The sequence below is a fragment of the Ochotona curzoniae genome, unplaced genomic scaffold (genome assembly GCF_017591425.1).
Source record: "Ochotona curzoniae isolate NIBS_2020 unplaced genomic scaffold, NIBS_Ocur_1.0 scaffold_3890, whole genome shotgun sequence".
NCBI classification, from domain to species: Eukaryota; Metazoa; Chordata; class Mammalia; order Lagomorpha; family Ochotonidae; genus Ochotona; species Ochotona curzoniae.
Window position 1 is genome coordinate 28,977,994 of NW_024467115.1, and position 21,975 is coordinate 28,999,968.

At 48.9% G+C, this 21,975-nt stretch overlaps 2 protein-coding genes across 2 annotated transcripts in view; both read left to right on the forward strand.

Moving 5' to 3' along the window:
- The window catches only part of LOC121146179 (UL16-binding protein 1-like), a 75,057-nt gene extending 64,744 nt beyond the window's left edge, over positions 1-10,313 (forward strand). The window contains exon 5 of the mRNA XM_040965516.1: positions 10,231-10,313. The gene's annotated coding sequence lies outside the window, so the exon portion shown is untranslated. The remainder of the gene's footprint in view (positions 1-10,230) is intronic.
- A 5,565-nt stretch (positions 10,314-15,878) lies between these two features.
- LOC121146277 overlaps positions 15,879-21,975 on the forward strand; it is a 78,605-nt gene continuing 72,508 nt past the window's right edge. The window contains exon 1 of the mRNA XM_040965668.1: positions 15,879-16,987. The gene's annotated coding sequence lies outside the window, so the exon portion shown is untranslated. The remainder of the gene's footprint in view (positions 16,988-21,975) is intronic.

Genomic DNA, 21,975 nt, shown 5'->3' on the forward strand with positions numbered 1-21,975 from the left:
GCTGGGAGAGGCCTGGTGTGGGAACTTGGGGAACTCCCCTGATAGGCCACAGATCCCGCTGGTGCTTGTGAGAGGTGGGGCTAGGGGCAGGACAGGCCTGTGGGCTTGGTCTGAGGGCAGGCCAGGCTGCAGGTCCCACTGGTACATATGAGAGCCAGGATAGGGTGTGGTCCACACCTAGCTTAAGTAGGCTACTCCACCAACCAGTGAGAGCTGGAGACTGAAGGTGAGCCATCCAGGCTGGGTTGAAGCAGCAGCTGGCCTGTGCAAGATCTGGTGCTGGAAACAGGCCTGTTAGGGGAACTGTGGGCATGCCCTGCTAGGCCGCAGCTCCCACTGAGCATGAGGGCCAAGGCAGGAGATGGGCTAGGCTGAACAAGGCAGTAGCACCTGCTGAACATTCCTCTCCACATTGGGGACTCTAAGGCATTATCAAATGACCGTCCCCCATCCTCAGGTGCTGATGTAGTTTGACAGCAATGAGGACCTCTCTCCTCTTTCGACCCAATGGACACAGGAGTTAAAAAAGAAGAGAAAAAAAAAAAAGTGATGCATTCACTGCACCCAGCTTCCTCCATACCTTGACCATCCCCACCCTAATCAGATGCCAATATGGGCATGCATCCCTCTCAACAATGTAAACAATGTTTAAAATAAGATGAAATTTTTAAAATATGTGAAAAAAGGCAGAGTGGGAAGGCACCAGGTTCAGCTCTAGGTAAGCCTGTGCCGAGGAGTGGGGTTTGAACAAGGAGCAGGTAACCAGGGGTGCTTGCTTGCCTGTCTCACCGTGCCATGCCTGGCCTCAGCCTTCCTGCCTGCCCAGCTCTCTGTTTCTTCCTTCTGTCCATCCCTCCTCCCACCCTCTTTCCCTCTCTCTTCCTCCTTTCCTTCTGTCCACAGTGTGATACACACACACACAACCACACATACATAGAGAGGAATGGGGAGAGGCAGAGTGGGCAGGGTGTGGGGACGAAGAGGGGGAAAGGGAGAGGGGAAGAGGGAGAGAGAGTCTGAAGCCACTGCCCAGGCACTCCAGCCAAGTCACCCAGGTGCCTGGCAAGCCACCTGCATTCTCCAAGGACAAGCACCTGCAGGGTGGGGACTACATGTCAACACAAGCATGCAAACCCTTAGGGGTCCTGTGATCCTGGACAGGGGAATCCCCACAGTTGACTAGGCCTGTGATGCTGAGCAGGAAAAGGATTAAAACGGCTTTGCTGAAGGACCTCATGCAGGCTGTGTAGGATGACCTAACTTTGTCTCTTGGGAAATTAGAAAGGTCAACTGTGGGATTGGGCAATCTGCCCAAAGCTAGGTAGTGGGGGCACCTCAAGGAAGTTTCCAGGGACCCTGCTAATAGTCTGGGAACCTGCCTAGAGCTGAAAGTAATGGGCTGAGGCTCCAAGGACACACTCAAGCACCCCAAAGCAGCTCTAGAGACCCTACTAGAGGTCTGGGAAGTGATTTCTCTGACAAAGTTCCAGAGACTGCACCTCAGTTAGGTCAGGAATTTAGACTGGAAATGCAGAGGCTCTGGTGTGTCTGAAGTGAGCCTATGGTGATTCCCTAAGATCTCTTCACTCTTTGCGGTCCCCTGTCTCCATTCTGGGAGCAAAGCCCTGGGTGTGTGTGTCCTGATGAAATCTGGGGAGGAACTGAGGGTCTGTGGCAGAGGGTGACTCCAAGGGGCCCAGGCGGATTTCCCACTGAGAGGGTTTGTAGCTCAGCTGCCTTCAGTTTCTGGCTGGGCATCGGAGGGGTGAGATTCCTGGGCACCCCCTGCCCCCAGAATTTTCTTGTGGACTTGTAGGGCGAACCTTTTGATGACCCCACTTCTATAATCCTCAGAGGAGTTGAGAAAAGTCCAATTTCTTGTGCTTTTTTGTCTTGGTTTTTGTTGGTTCTTATGTGTTGCTAATTTCCCACAGTCAAGTCCTCTTTTCAGGGTAAGTTTGCTGCAGTAAGCCAAAATACCAGACCTAGTTACCTAGGAGATCTTTTATTCCAGCAGGATAGGGAAGGGAGCCAAGGCAGAAGGAGGGAGAGGGAAGGGGAACATCTGCCATTTTGGCAGGAAGTGCTGCAAGGGATTGGATGGGCGTGGGGGAAAGAGGATGGCAAAGGAGGATGGGGGAAAGAGGTACCACACCAAGGGGGAGAGACCTCAGTGGAGTGTGCCTGTGCTGTGGCAGGGAGGGCCTGCTGGATGGCATTGTTGGAGCTGCAGGGGGTTGGCAGGTGGGCAGGGATTAGGTGGGAGGGGCAGCTGGGGATTGGTGGGTGGCATTGTCAGGTATGGCACCCTGAAGTTACAACAGATTGGTGGGCAATCCCAGGTGACTCCTGGTGGAAAAATGGCGAGTCTCACTAATCTCCACAGCAATATTGGAGCCACTCCTCACATTTCTCCTTTTTGTTGTATATAAAAGAGAAGTAGCAGTGTTCCCCTCCATGGCTTCTTGGAGCTGAGTTTGGGCTCAGTGTTCTCTAGGCGAGTGTCTCACGGTGGTGGGGGAAGCAGGGAATGGGAAATGTGGAGAGGCTCAGAGCCCGCAAAAGAAGCTGGTTAATAGTTTGGTTAAAAAAAAAATGGTGTGATCTCATTAATCTTCCGAGTGATATTTGAACCACTCAATATAGTTCTGACTTTAATTTGCTGTGTATCCTTTAGCATGTGCCTCGCAATTTGCACCCCTGGTAGAAAAAGTATTATTAATTTATAATATAATTTGATATAATAATAAATAGAGGTGTGCAGTGGCTTGAGCTGTGCAGCTGCTGGAGAGGCTGCTGGCTGGGCTGGGCAGTACCGGCTCAGCTCTGTTGTACTGCCTTGGTGGATGGTGTCATCTTCCCTGGGAGCCTTAGCTGCAGAGAGAGTTGGGGGCCTGGCAGTGCGCAGTGCGTGCCCTTCAGGAGTCACAAGCAGCCCCTCAGAGGCTCTGCCTGGGCTTGTCTCTGTACATCGCAGCCTGTTGCCTCCCTGAAGTGCTCGGGAGCACACGCTGCCACCCTTGTTCCAGGGCGCGTTTGTGGTTTGTGGTGTTGCTGAAGTCAGGCAGCAGGGTTGGGGAGGTGGCTATTGAGAGAGAGAGGGAGAGAAAGTTGGAGAGAGTTACTGCTGTTGTGCCGGATTTTTGAAATCCCCAGATAATCATCAAGTCTGAATCGGTGCTAAGGCATGAAGGTGGTTTATTCAGGTTAGCCTAGGTATCCCAGCCACCTCCCCCAACCCAGCATGGCTGGGCGGGGGAGGGGCAGCCGAGCCGAGGCTGCTAGGATCCACAGGGAGGAGAAAAAGAAGCAGGAGCCAGAACCGAGAGAGAGCCCAAGCCCCCCCAGTTCTTATACATTTCAGGCTATTAATTATACAGTTATGATTTAGCAGGCTTCTATTGGTGGGTTTGAAACAAGCAACTTTCAAAAAGTACAAATCCATGAGGAGTGGTCTGCCTACGCAACCTGCCAGGTGTCGTGCGGGGTGTCACGTAGACTATCAGGCCTGGAGTTCACACAGCTCCCAGCCAAGCCTTTAAGTCAGAATCACAAAAGGCAGAAAATGCCTAGGTTCTTCAACTGCCATGGCTTTCAGAGTAAGAGCAACAGGCTGACCAAAGCCATTTCTGGGGAGGTGATGGGAGAACTGTGGCTTTTCCCGCGGCAGAAGCGTGGCTGCAGCACTCCTCAGATGCCAGCAGTCCCTGGTGCTCCATTGGCATGGGGAGCACAGAGAGCCCGGGCGGAGCTGGGGGGCGGAGTTCTCCCCGAGATCCCACACAGGGGACCAGGATGAGTCAGAAGAAAAAAAGAGAAAGAAAAGTTCAAATAAGTGTGTTGGTGAAGCACAAGCTTAAGGAAATATTGGCAGGTGGCCATGTGGCAGTAGATCTCCACAGGAAGCACGGGGCGGGGCGGTATCCTCAGCTGATGAGTCAATCCCCCCCCCGTCCCTTTGCATAAAAGCGCCGGCGGATTCTGAGATTGTGACAGTACGGAGGGCCTGCAGAGCCAGTCTGTTGGAATCCTGTCAGCCCTGGAGTGCGCAGCTGGCCACACTCAGGACACAGGTCGGATGGAGCTGACTCCCTACTTGCCTCACTTGCTGGCCGTTCTGCTGTTGCGGGCCGTGGTTCAGTCGCTAGGGGCCGGTGAGTACTTCGGAGCACCGGCACAGGGCCAGAGTGAGAACGCAGGGACGGGGAGCCTCCTCTCATGGTGGGGCTTTCCAAAGGCTGCTTAGCACCCCACCCCGACCCAAGGCTGGCCAAAGGCCCCCTTCCCACCGAAACAGGGAACAGGGGAGCTGGGATTCTTCTGGGACCCACCCCACACCATCCCTGGGGAGTGAGCTTGGGAGCGGAGGCAGGGTGTGGCGCAGCCTGAGTCCCGATCCTGCCTGGGAGTGCTAGTTGACACCTAGTCGTCCCTGGTCCACAACTGCTTTATCTGAAAAATCTGTTGGATTTTTCGTTAGTTTAATGTAGAAATAAAAAGCGGGGACTCAGGTACAGAGAAGTTGTATTTGCAAAGTGATCAGCTGAACTTGGAAAGAAGAGGGAAGTGGAAAGCACCTTAAGAGGCTCTTCAGACTGTCAGCCAGTGGACTCTGAATAGGTCTCATTGCGGTTGGGACGGTGAGATTGGCAGCAATCCAGAACTGATAACTGTTTGAGCAGGACCCTTGTAGCGCGCCTCATGTTGGGGATTGGGGATGGATGGGAGGTTGGGTGGGGCTTTTCCCTTTGTTACTCCCCTAACCCCAGATACAGGGCAAAATGATTATAATAGTGTGGAAACAATTATATTACCCACTTTCACCCTGTAGCCCTTGACTCTTTGTACCCTAATCAACTAAGATTATTTAAAAAACAAAAGAAGATATTTACCTAGGTAGAAAAAAAAAAAGAGGCTCTTCAAAGAAGAGAGACACCTAAGGTTTGAGGAAGGGTCTGGGATTTCAGCATTCCCCATGCCTCTTGTCTGGTAGGAATCTGCACGGAAGTCTTTCCACGGCCTTTTTTTTTTTTAATCCACGGACTTTAAACCAGTGAGGAAATGGCTGGGCCGTTTTTGTGCCAGCCATTTGAAGATGTGGTCAAGATTTTAGTAGACTTGGGTGGGCTCATCTCCACCTGCAGTTCAAGCCCCCCAGTGTCTCCAGACTTCCCTGTGCCTCTCCTTCCCCACATCACTGCCCCCCTTAACCACATCGCTTCCTGAGCTACAGTGGCTCCCTCCCTCACTCCTTGAGTCTTTTTGTATTTTTTATCATTTGATGATATAGTTCCATAGGCTCCTGGGATTTCCCTTAACCCCTCCCCAGGTCCCCCCGACCACACACACACCTAGTTCTTCTATATCATTACTAAAGTATAGTTCTTCATACACAGTCATACGTCCATCCTTGTGGGCATGGACAATGTTAGAGAGTCCAGCATCCTACTGTCAAGATATAGTAAACTGTCCACCTTTTTCTGGAAGTAGAAATGCATACTACATTGTATCCTCACATCTGGAAATGTTAATCTCCATTTCATAGTTACTGTGCATCCCCTTAAATGAAAAGTCACAATACAAAATCAACAATAGGAAGAAAAATAGAAATTTACAATGCCATGGAGTTAAATAACATGTGACTAGATATGACCGTCTCCATCACACAGCTATTACATGTCCCTTTAAGTGAGCCTGAGCATGTTTCATGTGTCTGTTTGCCATTATTCTTCCTTCATTTTGCTTTTCTTTTTCTGGGTAATGGGGAGCACAGACTGGATGATAGATGCTGTCTAGTAGCTTAAGCTACTGAGCATTTCTTATGTTTCCATAAGAGTTTTAGCAGGGTCTTTGTTGCTGTGTGTGTGTGTGTGTGTGTGTGTTTGCTTGTTTAATCTGAAGAGAATATCCTTGGTGTTTTGATTGGGATCTTATTTAATTTGTAAATTGTTTTGAGTTATGTGGACATTTTGATATTAATCCTTCCAATCCTTGAATGTGAACGACTTTTCCATTTTCTTGTTTCTTTCATTTCTTTTTGTAATATTTTGTAATTCTCATTGTTCAGATCTCTCACATTCTTGTTTAAATTTCTTCCTAGTGATTTAAAAAAAATTTTGTAGCAATTGGTGCTAATCTCACAGATTTTCCTTAGCAATGACTTTTTGTATACAATGGCTATCAATTTTCATGTGCTGATTTTATATCCTGCAACTTTACTCTTTTATGAATTCGAAAAATCTGTTAGTGGAGCCCTGATGTTCTCCTATGAATAGGGTCATGTCATCTACAAATTCCTTTTCAATTTGTATCCTTTGATTTCTTTTTCATGCCTAATGGCCCTGGATAAAACTTCAAGCACTAAATTGAATAATGGTAAGAGCAGACATGTGGACATACTTCTATTGTATGTATCTTGTTTTGGGTGACATGTTTTTTGTAGCAGAAAACTGATGAATCTTATGTTTGTAAAACAATATTAATTTAATTTTTTTTTGAAAAGCTAAGTTGCCCAGAAGAGAGAGAGACAGTGAGAAAGACTAACAGCCATTTTCTGGTTTACTCCCTAAATGGCCACAATGGCTGGAGCTCAGCTGAGCCAAAACCAAGAGCCAGGAGCCTCTTCTGGATCATCCATGTGGGTATAGGGACCCAAGGCCTTGAGCGATGCCCTGCTCATTTCCCAGGCCATAAGCTGGGAGCTGGATCAGAAGTGGAGCAGCTGGGACGCAGTTGGCACCATATGGGATGTCACCACTGTAGAGATATGTTTAGCATATTATGCCATGATGCTGGCACAATTGTCTTTTTTTTGTTTGATTGTCTTTTTATGGTTTATTTATAATTTTTATTTGAATGCCAGAGTTACAGAGATTGTGGGAGGGGAGAGATCTTTCATCTTGTGGTTCACTCACCAAATGGCTATAGCCATCAGAGCTGAGCCTATCTGAAACTGACTACCAGGAGTCTCTTGGGTTTCCTACATTGGTGTAGGGGCCCCAGGAACTGAGCCATCCTCCACTGCTTTGCCAGGCTCTTACCAGGGAACTGGCTCAGAAGAGGAGCTGTTGGGACTCAATCTGGTGTGGACATGAAATGCCTGCTCCATAAGCACAAGATTAGCCTTCCATATCATGTCACTGGCTCGAATTGCGCATATATATATATTTATTTTATTTTTACCTGAAAATCAAAGTTAGAGTGAGAGAGAATAAAGAAAGTTCTTTCATCTACTGATTCACTCAAAAAATGACTGCAGTTAGAGTTGAACTGGTCTGAAAGTGAGTGTCAGATTTTTCTGGGTCTTTCACACGGTTTCAGCAGTCCAAGGCCTCGGGCCATCCTCAGATGCTTTGCCTGGTCATTAGATGGGAGCTGGGTTGGAAGTGGAACAGGCAGGACTCAAACAGGTACCCACATGGAATGCTGACATTACAGGCAGAGAACTGATGAGCTACACCACCATGCTGGCCTACTGTTTAATCCATTTAGCCAGTCTGTGTCTTTGTATTGGATCATGAGATCCACTTCCCTTCAGAGTTCCAGTTCTTAGTATACGTGCTGCCGACGTGAGCATACCTTCAAAGTTATTACTGATAAATATCAACTTGATCCTGCTACTTTCCCATAAATATTCACATTATTTGTTTTGGATTGCCTTTGTACTTTGAGTGGATGTTGTGCCTTCACTCTGTGTCCTTATGATGACTATTATTCTATTTCTGTGTGTAACATGGCCTTAAGTATCATGTGCAAAGCTGGTGAATGGTGACAGGATATTTCAATTTTGGTTTGTTTTGGAAGGTGGGTATTCTGGTCCTAGTTAATGCCCAATTTGTGTTAAATATTCCAGTATGCCAGCATAGCTGCTCTTTCCTTCCTCCCTCTCCCTCCCACCTTTCCCTCCTCCTTTCCTTCCTTTCTTATTTTGTGTTGTTTTGAAGGTGTTTTGCTGTTGTTTTGCTAGTTCCTTCAGGTATACACTTAGCTCATTTATCTGGTGTCTTTCTTGTTTCCTGATGTACATCCTCTTCCTGGAGTGTTCTGTACTTCCCTTTGCGGTTCCATGTAGGTGCCTGTGAGAGTCTGTCTCTTGTCACTCTTGCCTCTAGAAACCTGCCTGGCTGACTGATCTGCTCTGATCTCCCACTGCCCCTGACATACCCTGGAACCTTGTTTCTGGAATTCTCTTCCTCTGATCCACACCTGTCTTTGCCTTTGCTCTGCATCTTGGAGTCTGCTCTGCCGAATGCTCCCAGGAGAAAGTGGCTGCCAAAGGGAACATGCACACAGGGCTTCCCTGCTGCTGCCAGGGCCAGCACCATCTGCACCAGTCTTTCCAGAACACCCCTGTGCTGTCAGCTTTCATCCACGTGGTCTCTTTCAGGCTTGCTGTTCAGATGGAGTGTGAATGTGTACAATGTGTATGTTTGGACAAAGCTTCTGTCCCCAGCTTCCTGGTTCCAGGTGATCCTGTGTATCTCATAGAGCCAGAATGAATTACAAGGAGCACATGAATGAGGAAGTCAGGTGTCAGGGATGCAGGTGCCATGGCCGGGAGGTGATCTCCCTGATTCCCAACCCATCATGAGCTCCTTAGTGTCCTAGAACTGGAGGAAGGAATGTCTGTGAGTCGTTTTCCTTGTCATCGGTGTTACTTGCATTTTTTTCTTCACAGATGCTCATTCTCTTTGCCATCACTTCACTGTCAACACCACAGCCCGACCTGGCCAACCAGTGTGTGATGTCCAAGGTCTTATAGATGGGAACATCTTTCTAACCGGTGACTGTGATAAAACCAAATGTATTATTCTCCCTGGGAATGAAACACATATCCCTGACAATGAAGAAAAAGAAATGAAGGAAATATTCAAAGATGTGGCAGACACCCTCATACAACAGCTGTCTGAGATGAACCTGGCAGATTACACAAGCAGGGGTGAGTGGCAAAAGACCAGGGTGTTGTGAAACCAGGGACTCAGGATTCTCATGGGCAGAACTGGACTGTGGTCTTCCTTTAGAGGTGTAGAGTGGGGCAGGACCGGGAGGACAGTCAGGGCCAGGAGCAAAGGAGGGAATGGGGGCAGAGGATAGCAGATGTGGACAAGGGCTTGTCCAGACTAACCTTGGCTGATCTCTTCCCCATGAGGACAGATGCCCTCAGCCTGCAGGCAAGAATGTGCTGTGAGCGTGATGCCACTGGGCGCACAAATGGTTCCTGGGTGTTCAGCATCGGTGGACAGAAATCTCTCCTCCTCGAGACGGACCAAAAAAGATGGAAAAAACTTCATCCTAGAGCCAGATGGCTGAAGACATGGGAGAGTGACAGGCACATGATGGAGTTTTTCTGCAAAGTGTCAATGGGAGATTGTCAGAGCTGGCTTGAGAACTTCTTGCTGAACAGGAAGGAAATGCTGGAGACCACAGGTAAGAGCAAGAGCTTTGGGAACAATTGTGTGTACAAGTGTGTGTATGTGTGCACACGTGTGTGATATGAATGTGGCTGCTGTGTGCATGTGTGGGTAGGAGTATATGTGTGAGTGTAAGTTGTGAGTGTGGATTCTGTGTGTGTGTGTGTGTATGTGAGTGTGTGCGTGTGTGTTGTGAGTCTGGGTGTAGTGTGCATGTGCATGTGTGAGTGTGTGTTTGTGAATGTGTTGTGCTTGTGTGTGCATATGTGAATGTGTGTCTGAGAGTGATCCGGCCTGGAGCCTTCTCCCCAGAACAACAGCAGAGTCCAGCCCAGTGTCCTCCCTGCATCTCCTCCCACCTCTGCTTTTCCTCTGCACTGTCTCTTCCTCGGGGCATGGATTTTACTCCACTCTCCCTGCCTCTTCTCCAGCCTTCTAGCTGAGGCAGTCCTTGTGTCTAGACCTCCTTCCCTGTGCTCTCTTCCTAGAATCACACTCTTCCTGTTTTGTCTGCACTCTGTCTTGGATCCTGCAGAACCAATCTAGACAGCTGTGACCCATCTCACCCACCACCTGGTCCCTCTCCTCGTCTTGGACAGCGAGAGTATCATCTATCTGGACATCAGCCTCCCCTGTCTGGCAGATCGTTCCCTGGGGTAGGACATATCCTCCCTCCCTGCTACCTGAGAGCCTGTCACAAGGACCAGCATGGAATGGGAGGCAGTTGTGTGCCTGGCCACATTGCCCGACAGCAGAAAGTGGAAGCTTTCTGGATTCAGGAATCTGTAGAGGGGCCATAACTGTTTTGCTTGCGTTTCAGCACCACCGGCCATGACCCTAGAAGCATCACACTCTAAAGTGACAGTCCTCAGGCCCAGGCTCTCGACCCTCCTGCTCCTCACTGGCTTAGTTCTGCTTTGGCCTGTAAGTGGACCCTTGAAGCACAACTGGTATTGAGGGCAGCATTGTGAGGGAAGTGGGAGGCAGATGGGTGAGGTAGGAGAATGGGAAAGTGAATTCCCCAAGTCCATTCCCACCCTCTGGGCTGTCCCTTTTTATACTGGCCAGGAGCCAAGGAGAATGAGACCTTGTGGGACTCAGTAGGAAGTTTATTCCTGCCCACTGACTTCTCAGTATCTCCCCCAGGGCTCTTAGCATAATTAGTAAATACGCCCTGAGCACATGGTCTTGCAGGCAACAGTCCAACTGACTACTATCTCCCATCCTATCTAGACCTGAAGCTTATCAGTTTATCTTCTGCTTGTTTCTGCCTTCATTCCTTAGGTGTTGATCCACACAGATAATGTAAGTTACAGCATGGAGTTTGGAAGAGCCTGAGTGATATGGGATAAAGATGAAGGTTAACACACGAGTTTCTTCTTGAAAGCCACGTTGGCCAGACCATAGAGATTGTGGGACACTGCTGAGTCGTCTCCACACAACCAGACAACACAGCGTGTGCAGAACTTGGGGTGGGGGCAGACTTTCTTGACTGGCTTGCTTTCTTTCCCTTGTTTCATTCCACCTTTCTTTGCAAATTTATGTACTTGAATATTAAGCAGTGAGAGAGGTGAGAGAGGTAAGAGAGAGGGAAGAGAGAAGAGGAGATGAGAAAGAAGCAGAGAAACACAGAGCTCTTTCATCTGCTGATTCAGTGGATGCAACACCTGCATCTGGACCAGATCCACACCAGCAGTAGGAACTCCATTGGAGTCTACCATGTAGGTGGCGCCTACTTGAGCCTTCCTCCACTGCCTTCCCAGTTGTGGAGCACCTAGACTTGAACTTGCACTCACACATGTGATGGCAATGCAATAAGCAGTGGCTTAATGCACTGCACCACAGAGCCAGCCCCAAGAAAGCAATTTTCCTTTGATGTGCTAGGATCAGGATTAATACAGAATTATTCAGAAGTATTAGATGATGTATTATAAGAGAATAATCAGATAGCTGGTGAGGAAGATTTAGAGATTGCGTATAGAGAGATCTGTTAGTAAATGAAGCTGCTGCAGGTGAATATTTATATACTAATATATGTATTTATATTATAAAGTAATTATATAACTTTTTAACTTAATTTATTCTTTTTAGAAAGACAGATTGACAGAGAGTACGATCTTCCATCTGCTGGTGAAGAACCTAGGTGTTTTCTGCTTTTATGATTTCTGCCTTACTTGCTTGGGTGGGTACTGAATGAATGCCAGGCCTGGCAGTCTACATGAAACCAGCAGGACATTCCGCATTTCTGGGTTGGGGGGAGGTAGCAGGGAGACCTAGGTTAACCTGAATAAACTGTTCTTCATGAGTTAGCATTGACTTCTGACTCGATGTTTTTCTGGGGATCTCAAAATCCGGTACAATACTGGCTACTCCCCAAATAGCCTTGGCCAGAGCTGAGCTGATCTGAAATAAGGATCCAGGAACCTCAGCATCTCCCATTTGAGTGTAGGGTCCCAAGGCTTTGAGTCATCCTCCACTGCTTTCCCAGGTAATCAGCCGGGACCTGGAAGGGAAGTAGAGTGGATGGGACACAAACTACCACCCCTACCGGATGTTAGAGTTTGCAGGCAGATGGTTAGTCAGTTAAGCTATTGTACTCTCCCACCTCAGCAATATTTAAGATATATCATCTGCTCAGTAAAACATGTTTACAAAAATGTTTGTGGTGTGTATAGTAAATTCAATATCCTGTGAGTAATGGAGGTCATGTTTTTGAACAACATTTGATTATAAGAGAAATTTTTTTATACATAAAATGAGGACAGGGTCTGGGCTGTGGCAGATAGGACTTAACCCCAGCACCCACTGGTGCTCATGAGAACGAGGGTGGGGATAGAATAAGTTGGGATATGTCTCAACAGACACTGAATCACGCAAGTGCTACATCTGGGTGTGTACCAGTTATGGCTGGGCTAAAGCACCCAACAACAACAACAGCAATGGGTGTGGTCCAGTTGGGCAAGGCCACTGTACCTGCCAGGACAAGAGGAGGACTAAGTCAGGCTGGGCCACGGACCTACCAGTGTGCATGAGATCTCCCGCTGGAGGAGACCTGATAGAAGGGTTTGGGGAACTGCTTTTTTAGGATGCAGTGCAAAACCTGAGTAAGTGTAGATTTGTTGGGCTTTGCTACAGCATCAATTGGCAAGTACTGGGCCTGGAAGCAAATCTTGTCAAGCTAGACTGCAGAAGTACCTGGAGAGTGCAAGATGAAGGACTGGGAATGGGTCGAGTAGGAAAACTGTGGACACCTCTCTGATGTGCTGCAACTCCCACTCGTGAGCATGAGCACCTGGAGGTCGACCTTGCTAGACAGGCAGTGACAGCAGTTGGCATGAGTGTGGGCTGGATAGTGAGGCCAGTTGGGTTGAGTTAGGTTTTAAATTCATTTGACATTTATGACAGCTGAATGGGATATGAGGCAGCCTGGACCAATCTGTTGCACATACTGGCAAGCACAGGAGCAAGGGCTGGGGGCAGGGCAAGTGGGGGTCATTGGGGGTTGCTCTGACTAGGCTGTCGCTTCTGCCGGTATAAGTGAGGCCTGAGTATAAGGTGGACAGGGATGGACTCAGCTGCAGCATCCATTGGATTACATATGAGTCAGGGCTGAAGACAGACTGATGGGTGCTCCCCTATATGTTATCTGATCCTTTTTTTGTGCCTATTTCAGTATCTCTCCTTTATGTTCAGCAGAAGAGAGCTTGACAATGATGTGTCTAGGTGAGGGTCTTTGTAGGTCAAATCTGTCTGGGGTCCTCTGCACTTCATTACATTCCCAATGTTTCAAAAATTCTCTTTTATACTTTCTTGGAATACACCATTCAATTCTGCCTCTCTTTCCACGCCTTCAGGGACTCCTGTAACTCTTATAGTACATTTTTAAAAGGTGTCATTCTGTTCTTGGAGAGTTTTTGTAACCTTATTCAGTTCCTCTTCCAAATTTCTGCTTACTTGTGTGTGCTTGAAGAAAGTGTTTTCCAATTCTGAAATTCTTTCTTTTACCTTGCTCATGCTAATGGTGTGTCTTCCTCTTCCTTTTTGCTCTCTTGTATTCTTTGGTCCAAGTGTTTCCATTTGCTTCTGTTTCCTAGCTGGTATCTGTTGTGTTGTATTCCTCACATTGCGTGAGCTCTAGCCTTTGTTTCTGGCTGTCTCTGAAGGGGTTTGTACTCTTTGCAGGTCTTCTGTTTCCCTTCTCCATGGGTCTTTTATGTCTGCAGGTTTTCTCTTCAGATGCTGTCTTTATGTTGTGGTTGTCATGCACAAACTGTGTTCTATTTTACCTTTCCTGAAAAATAAAATATCTAATTAATTAAAAAAAGAGAGACTTGACAGTTCCTGTTCTGCATGTACAGTTTTCTGTTTGTTCCTGACCTGGGATGATGTTTGAGCTTCTGTGTTGGCTGCTCTGGGGACTTCAGCCTCAGTGTCTGCCTTCAGGCCTCCCACCTGCCTCCCTTTCCTCTGGATGTTGCAGGCAGCTGGTCTTTCTTCTGCCTAGTCTCTCTCTCAGACTCTGTTGAAGTAGAGTTTTGGCCCAGTGAAAACACTGCCAGTAATTTGAACGGTGTTGTTTCTTTTGGATTACCTGAAGTCTTCTTCAGTTGAGTGGATTAGAAATAAGGAGATGTCGACTTTAACCTTAGCCTTGTATTTGTAAGGCCTAGCCGTGGTGGATGTGGGGCGGCCCAGGAGGAGGCCGAGAAGTGTGGCTGGTAAGGCCGCACTGGGATTCACCAGGTGGATTCACCAAGGTCAGAGCCTTTAACATTTCAGCACCTAAGAAGGCACCTTCTTTTGTCCCCCAACCCGCACCTTACAGCTCCTACATAAAACACCTCATGTCCCCTTCTCTGGCCCACTGTCTGTACCAGACCAGTGAATCTCACCAGGAAGTGCTCCCAATAAAGCTTGTTTTAAGCTGAACTGTATTCTGTGTGGATTTCTGCTTCTGAAGTGAACTCCAACTTTACATCTAATTGTGAAGACCCAGGAGGAGTGTTTCCTCACAGCCCCCCGACCCTGCTTCTGCGGCCACTCCTTCCCTGGACAGCTGAGTCTCAGTGATTTCTGATGCAACATGCCACTCCATTCAGATTAAATGTGGCCTGCTGCTTGCTGCAGGTGGTGGGTGAATGTAACCTCTCAACATGCTCCTCTCCACGCATCAGTTCTCAAACTTTACTCCCCAGGAAAACCTAGGGTTTCACTAGTCCCAGCACCTTGGATTCTGGACTTTCCAGCTAGGCAGAGATTTCAAGCCCCATACAGTTGCCACTTGGCTGTCTCCTAAATGTCTCAAGACGCTATAATTCTCATAACTCTGAACATGCCAACTCATTTTCCTCTACAGTGCAGCTGGGACTCAACACAATGTAGAGAATGATTCCATGTGCTATGATCTAGACAACTTGTACCACTGCTATGGCGAATAATGAAAGATCTGTTGAAGTCTTCTGCATTCTCACTCTGTCAGTGCTTCTCTCCCTCTCACGTTCTAGCACATTCTCAACCCTCAGACTTCTTAATTCATTGTTTCCCTCTCCAGTCTAACTCTGAAACATTTACCCCAGGAAACTTCCACCTCTCCTCCTAAGTCCCACCTCCCACCAGCATCTTCAGGGTTAAGTTCTCTCTCTCACTCTCTCTTCCTTAGCACAGTCACTATGGCTTCTCCTGTCTTCTTCCTGCTTTCTCAGCTGAGCCACCCTCCCCACAGCGGCAGCATCTCCAAGGTTAGTTTAATTTTTTCCTTCTCTCTCTGTGTCTACCCCCACCCCCTTTTTTTTAGGGAGAGTTTTAATATGTATTTTTAATGGAAAGTCAGATATACAGAAAAGAGAGATAAAGAGGAAGATCTTCCATCCACTGATTTATACTCCCTAAGTGGCCACAGTGGTGAAGCTGTAGCAATCCATGGCCAGGAGCCAGCAGGTTTTTTGTGTCTCCCACGTGGCTGCAGGGTCCTAAGGCTTTTGACCATCCTTTACTGCTTTCCCAAGCCACAAGTAGGGAGCTGGATGGGAAGCAGGGCCACCAGCATTAGAACCAGTGGCCATATGGGACCCTGGCAGTTGCAAGGTGAGGATCTTAGCCACTAGGCTTCCCTCTCTTTATTATACTCCACCTCTTTTATAGTAGTCACAGAGTAGGAGATAAACTTAACTGGGCCCACAAAAGAGTATCTTGTCTCTTGTGGACAATGGACAATGTTTGTACATAATTCAATATAACTCTGAAAGTATTCTCTAAAAATAAAATGTTTATACCACGGATACACTGGTGTAAAAGTAAAATCTAATATATTGCTAAAATATTGTTGGGTATGAGATGCATCCATGTGCTTTTATCTGCTACTTTCATATTAAGCTTTGTGTGTACCCATGTGGCAGACCAGGAAAGAAGTTCCTGGCTCCTGGTTTAGGATTGGCGCAGCACCGGCCGTTGCGGCCACTTGGGGAGTGAATCATCACACTGAAGATCTTTCTCTCTGTACATCTGCCTTTCCAATAAAATAAATAAATCTTAAAAGAAAAAAAGTGAGATGGGTTGTTGCAGCTCAGGAAGTTGGAGTTCTTGGTACCAAGTTCTGCGTTTTCCTCAGGACTGGCTATCAGGGCAATGCACATGGAGGCTCTGCAGAGTGACTGTGGTGGGTCCCGGAGGTGGAGGTGTGTGTTCATTCCCCCAGGGACCCGCTCTCTCCTAAACCCACATGGACGCAGTTACTGCTGTTGCTGTTCCTACTTTCAGTGTGCCTGCACCTTTCTTCCTCATTCCCCCAGTCCTGTTAGCAGCCCTCACCTGCACAGGTGTTATTGCCCCAGGCAAGGCTGTGGTCATGAGCCAAGGCTGCGGACAGTTGTCCCCTCAGCTCTGGTGCGGACATCCTCTCTGGGGCTGGCAGCACAGGAAAGTAAAAATAATACAACCGTGTGACTAGGACAAGAGCCCGATTTGTTGCCTTCGTGTGTAGGAAGCTCATATAGCTCAGCTGAGTAGCCAGTTGGAATCCCAGGTAGGGGCTGGGTAGGAGGCAGGGCGAGACCCTGAGTCTCTGGGGCGGGGAAGCCCGATTCCTCTGCCAGCTGTGTCTCCACCGCCGCTCCCCCCCCCCCCCCCCCCCGTGGTGCCCTATTCCTCAGCCAGCCCAGCTGCGGTCTCTCCGTTTCCTCCCCCAACAAACACCCTGAGCGGGGTCCTGGCAACTGGGCCTTCGGCCGCTGGCAACTGAGCTCCTAGAGCCCACGAACTTGTAAGGCCCCTGGAGGTTCGCCCCACTTCCCCTCCCCCCCAACCAGTCTAATGTCTGGGCCGCGGGCCCCGCCTTCCTGAGTCACTGACGTGTCCTGTCCTTTTCTGATTTGTCATTTTCGCGCTTCGCCCTCCCTGGCGCCAACTCTTACTTGCACGCGAGCTGCAGCAGCAGTGTTGGCCGCGACGATCCGGGAGCGAGGATCGCAGAGCGAGGAGCCGGGAGCGAGGAGCTGAGGGGCTGAGGAGCTGAAGGGCTGAGGAGCGAGGTGGTGTGCCTGGGAGACCCCATCTACTGCTGCGCTCCTGCCTCTGCGCTGGTGAGTAGGAATCAGGACAAGCAGAGGGGTTAATTCAGGGATGAGACCTACAGGCACAATGACCGGGGAAGTGGTTCAACGTTTTACGAAGGACAATTTTCTTTTTAGAGTTTTTTTTTTTTTTTTTCCCCCAAGCTATAACTCAGCAGCGCACTGGAGGGCTCCCCGCCGCTCCCTACCACTTTCCCGCGGGACCTGGACGGGCTCCCCACTGTCCCCCGCAGAACCTGTAGGGGCCCCCAGCCTCCTGCCCCCTGGACCGCGGACATGCTCCCCGCCCCCTCCCCACCGGACTGGGGACTGGCTCCCTGCCATTTCCCTGCCACAGGACTCCGGGTGGGCTCCAGGCCAGACCCGGACTTCCCGCTGCTCCCCACCACACCACGGACCAGGTCCCTGCCGAGTCTCCACGAGACCCGGGTTGCGGGAGGGGGGGGCGGGGGGGGGGTTCCCCGCCACCTTCCCGCACCCTCCCCGCAGGACCTGAGGGGGGGGCTCCCTGCCTCCCCGCTGGAAGAGGAACTCTCTGGCAGATTTTACAGAGTGAAAGGAGGATTTAAATTTCGAGGCATCTTCTATTACTTTCGCAGACCATAAGCAGGATTAGCCAATTCTGCCAGTGTGCTGTCAGCACACCCCCCCACCATGTTTTCAAACATTTATTTGTAATGCTAAGAGTGTGAACCACTGTGTATGGCTTTCCTTCTCTACACCGTGATCCCTAAATCCACACTCCTCTGGAGGAAATACTGAAATAACATTATGGTTATTCACTTATTATGAGTCTCACTATTTGTTTTGTTTTACTTAAATATTTATTTATTTATTTTCACTGCAAATTCAGACATACAGAGAGGAGGAGAGAAAAAGAGGAAGATCTTCCCTCTAATGATTCACTCCCCAAGTGGCTGAAACGGCTTGCAGGTGCTGTGCTGATCCAAAGCCAGGAGCCAGGAACTTCCTCCAGGTCTCCCACAGGGGCACAGGGTCCCAAGGCTTTGGGCCATCCTTGACTGCTTTCCCAGGCCACAAGCAGGGAGCCTAATGAGAAGTAGGGTTTGGTCTCATGACGTGGTGTCTTCATGCAGGGATCCCTGACTCCAGCCACTGCGTGCACATGGTGAGCTGTCCCCTGGGCAGCCAGTGCGCCATTTGGCGCCAGGCTCCTCCTGCTGCGTGCCCGGCTGGGAGCTCTGGGGTTTTGGTTCTTTGAATTGCTGCTTAGGTAGCTCCAGGTTGAACCCACTGTGCTTCTGAGATGTGAATCAACCCTAAAGATTCCCAATGACAGTAACTCTTCCTTTGAAGAACTTGTAATCACTTAACAATGTTGAGCACTGAACACTAGTCCATGCAAAATCTATGGCTCGGGGCTTGTCCAGCAGGATATCCTATTACCTGACATGCTGATGCATCAGCAGACGGGTCACATTAGGCAGGGCCATGACATTAACTAGCACTCGAGAACCATATCTGTGGGGGATATGTGGGCCAATCCCTGTGGAAATTCTAGCCCCACTGGTTAGTTCAAGAGTTGGCGTGAGGATGGACTAAGCTAGGTGTGACCAAGGAGCCTGCCATCAATCACAGGTAAAGGAACCAACAACGGTCTGGACTAGTCAAGGCAGCAGCACCCAAATGTGCATCCTGAATAGGGTGTGGGGTGGGCCGGGCTGCAACGTTCATCAGCTCATACAAAGCCAAATGAAAGGGCAGACTGCGCTTGGCACTGGCCTAAAACCCACTGGCATGTATGAGAACTGGGTCTGGGAGTGGATCAAGTGGAAGAACTTGGGAAACTCCCCTGGCGGGTCATAGCTCCCGCTGGTGAACATGTAGTCCAGACTTGGGGGTCAGACAGGCTGGGTAAAGTAGCTCCAACAGCTGGCTAATGTGTGGGATGGTAATGGAATGGGGTGTACTGGGCAGGACTGAGCAAATCTTAGCCCACAAGTGAACCTAGAAACCAGGATGGAGCATAGGTCATGCCGAGCTAGGCTCTTGCACCTACTGGTCTGTGTGAGCCAGGGACGCTAAGCCACAGTGTCTAAGGCAGAGTTCGGGACAGGTGAGGAGATGAGCCAAGCTAAGAGCAATCACTGGCATGCGAGTGATCTATGGCTGGGAACAGGCCCGGTTGGGGAGCTAAGGGGACACCTAACTGGGTTGAGGTTCCCACCAAGGGGTGTATGGGCTGGAATGGGGGTTGCGTTCTGATCAGGAATCAGTTGTAGTCTTCCTTGGCACAAGTGTGGACTGGGACTAGGCCCATCAAGCCAGGCCAGACTCCAACACCGTCTGGTGTCCTGGAGAACCAGGGTAGATGTGGGATAGACTAGGCTAGGTCTCCACCCCTTCTGAGCCATGTGTGAGCTGTATGTGGGTATGGTCGCGCCATGGCTGGCCTGAACCATCCAACAATAAGAACCAGAATGGGTTGAAAGCCAGGCAGGAAAAGCCACTGTTTCTGCTAGGACAGGAGGTGAACTGAGTAGTGCTGGCTCATGGACCCCTGGCATGTGCAAAATCTGGCATTGGGAAAGGTTCTGATGGAGGAGCCTGGGCAGCTCCTCTGGCAGGACACAGTCCCTGTAGGTAAGCTCAAGAAGCATGATGGGAAAGAGCCCAGAACAGGCCATGGAAAGTTTCCCACTGGCATATATTTGGCATGGGTTGGGAGAAACCCAGGCTGAATCAGTTCATATCATCCACTGGCAAATCCGAGCACCAGAACAGAGTGTGGGTTGAGCCAGGTTTGGTCACAAGAAAAACCAGTGCACAATGCAGAATGCCAAGGTGAGGTTGTCTGTACCAGATGTGACCGCAGCACCCAAGCAGCACGCTTGAGAACCAGGAAGGGAGAGGGCGGAACCGGCAGGGGGAATATAGGGGGTGTAGGGGGTGGGTCCTCTTGCTGGACAGCTACTCCCCACTGGAGAGCGTGGGCTGGGATGGGGGCAGACCAGACTAGGCAGGGCTACAACACCTGTGGGCCTCATGTGGCCTAGATCAGGGAAAAGCCAGGCTGGGCTAATTGTTCCTACGGGTGCAAACAAAATTAGAGTGGGTGAGGGTTATTTGGGCTTAGCCGCAGCATCAGCTGGCAGAAGCTGGCACTGGGGGCTAATTCTGTCAAGTCAAATCACAGAAGCACCTGGAGAGTACATAATCCGGGAGTGAGAAAGGCCTGGGAGGAAAACAGTGGGCTCCTCCCTCTTGGGTTACCACTGCCATGGGAGGGCACAAGAACTAGGACAGGGGCTGGGGTGGCTAGACAGAGAGGCACCCAACAACATCTGTGTGGGCTGGATAGTTGAGCTGGTTAGATGGAACTAAGCTTTGATACCCATTGACATGTACAAGAGCCAAATGGGATGTGGGACAGACTGGACTAGTCTGCTACACATACTGGCAAACCAGGGAAGGGTGCGGGCCTGGTGGGGTTTATTGTATGTCTCTGGCTAGGCTGTAGCTCCCACTGGTTTATGTGAGGGCCGAGTGTGAGCTGGGCAGAACCAGGCTGGACTGCAACACCTATTGGTTCCAGTGGAAGTTGTTTGCTGAAAACAGAACCAACCCAGCAATTGTAACCACCAGCTGATCTGGGTGATGGAGTGTGCCAGGTCCTGTACTTGCCAGTACATACAAATTTTGGACTGGGAACACCTCAGACAAAGTTTCTTGGGGATTTCAAAACACCAGACTCAGAACCCTAATCATGAAAAGACAGAAGACAAAACAGGTCATTCAACCACCTCAGCTATATGTTGGCAGGGAAATACTGGGCAAACAGAGACTCTATGATGGACTATGTCAACCAGTGGATTCTTCAACAACCTCATCATGCTTGGAGTGGTGAGATTGGCAGCGATTCATAACTGGTGAACTACCAAAACCACTTGAGCAAGAATCTCAGAGCATGCCCCACATCTGGGACCTAGGGTGGGTGAGAAACTGGATGGGCTTCTCTCAATATTCCCCTTTACCTCAGATACATGAAGGAAACAATATGGAAATAATACTCTTACCTACTTTCCTATAGTCCTTGAAACTTTTTACGCTAATTAGCTATGTAACGGTTTTCAAAAATATAATAAAAAAATGCAAAGAAAAAAAGAGAAGTAGGGTTGTCAGGATTAGATCCAGCGCCCATATGTTATCCTGGCACATTCAAGGCGAGGACTTCTGCTTCTAGGCTTTGTGCCGCACCCAGTCTCACTATTAATTCAACTTTTCTTATTTTAAATAATAATAAAAAGATGTATCCATTTTTATTTGAAAGGAAGACCCATGGAGAGAATGAGAGACAGAGAGAAAGATCTGTCTGCTGGTTCACTCCTCAAGTGCCACAATGTCTGGAACTGAGTTGATTCTAAATCAGGAGCCAGAAGCTTCTTCTGGGTCTCCTGTAAGCATATCAGATCCCAAGGCTTTGGGTCATTTTCTGCTGCTTTCTCATGCTGCAAGCAGGGAACTGGATGGGAAATGGAGAAGCTGGAACGTGAACTGGTTCTCATATGAGATCCCCGTGCTTACAAGTGAAGGATTAACCAATTGAGCCATTGCATCAGGCCCTTAATTCAGCCTTTTATGAGAGTTCCATAATATATTTTGGAGGGGAACACTGATGTTATTCTATTTCTTTCTTAAAACTACACTTTTTATTTTGATTTTCATGGTACAATTCCATAGGGTCTGGGATTTTGTCTGCCTCTCCATTCCACCAAGTTCCCACCCCCAGTCGATTTTCCCCTTATTGTTACAGTGGGGTCATCCTTCATAACCAGTATAATTCAATCAACCTGTTATTGAAGTGCGCCCTGACATTGCTGGTACAGACTATGTCAGACCGTCCAGCATCCCCTTGTCTAGATAAGTTCAGCAGTCTCATTGGGAGCTCTCTTTATTTTTATCTGGTTAGGTTATTTCAAAAGTGTTGTCCTCCAGAAATTCTTCCCTATACTTAGTCTATTCTGGCATCAAAGCTG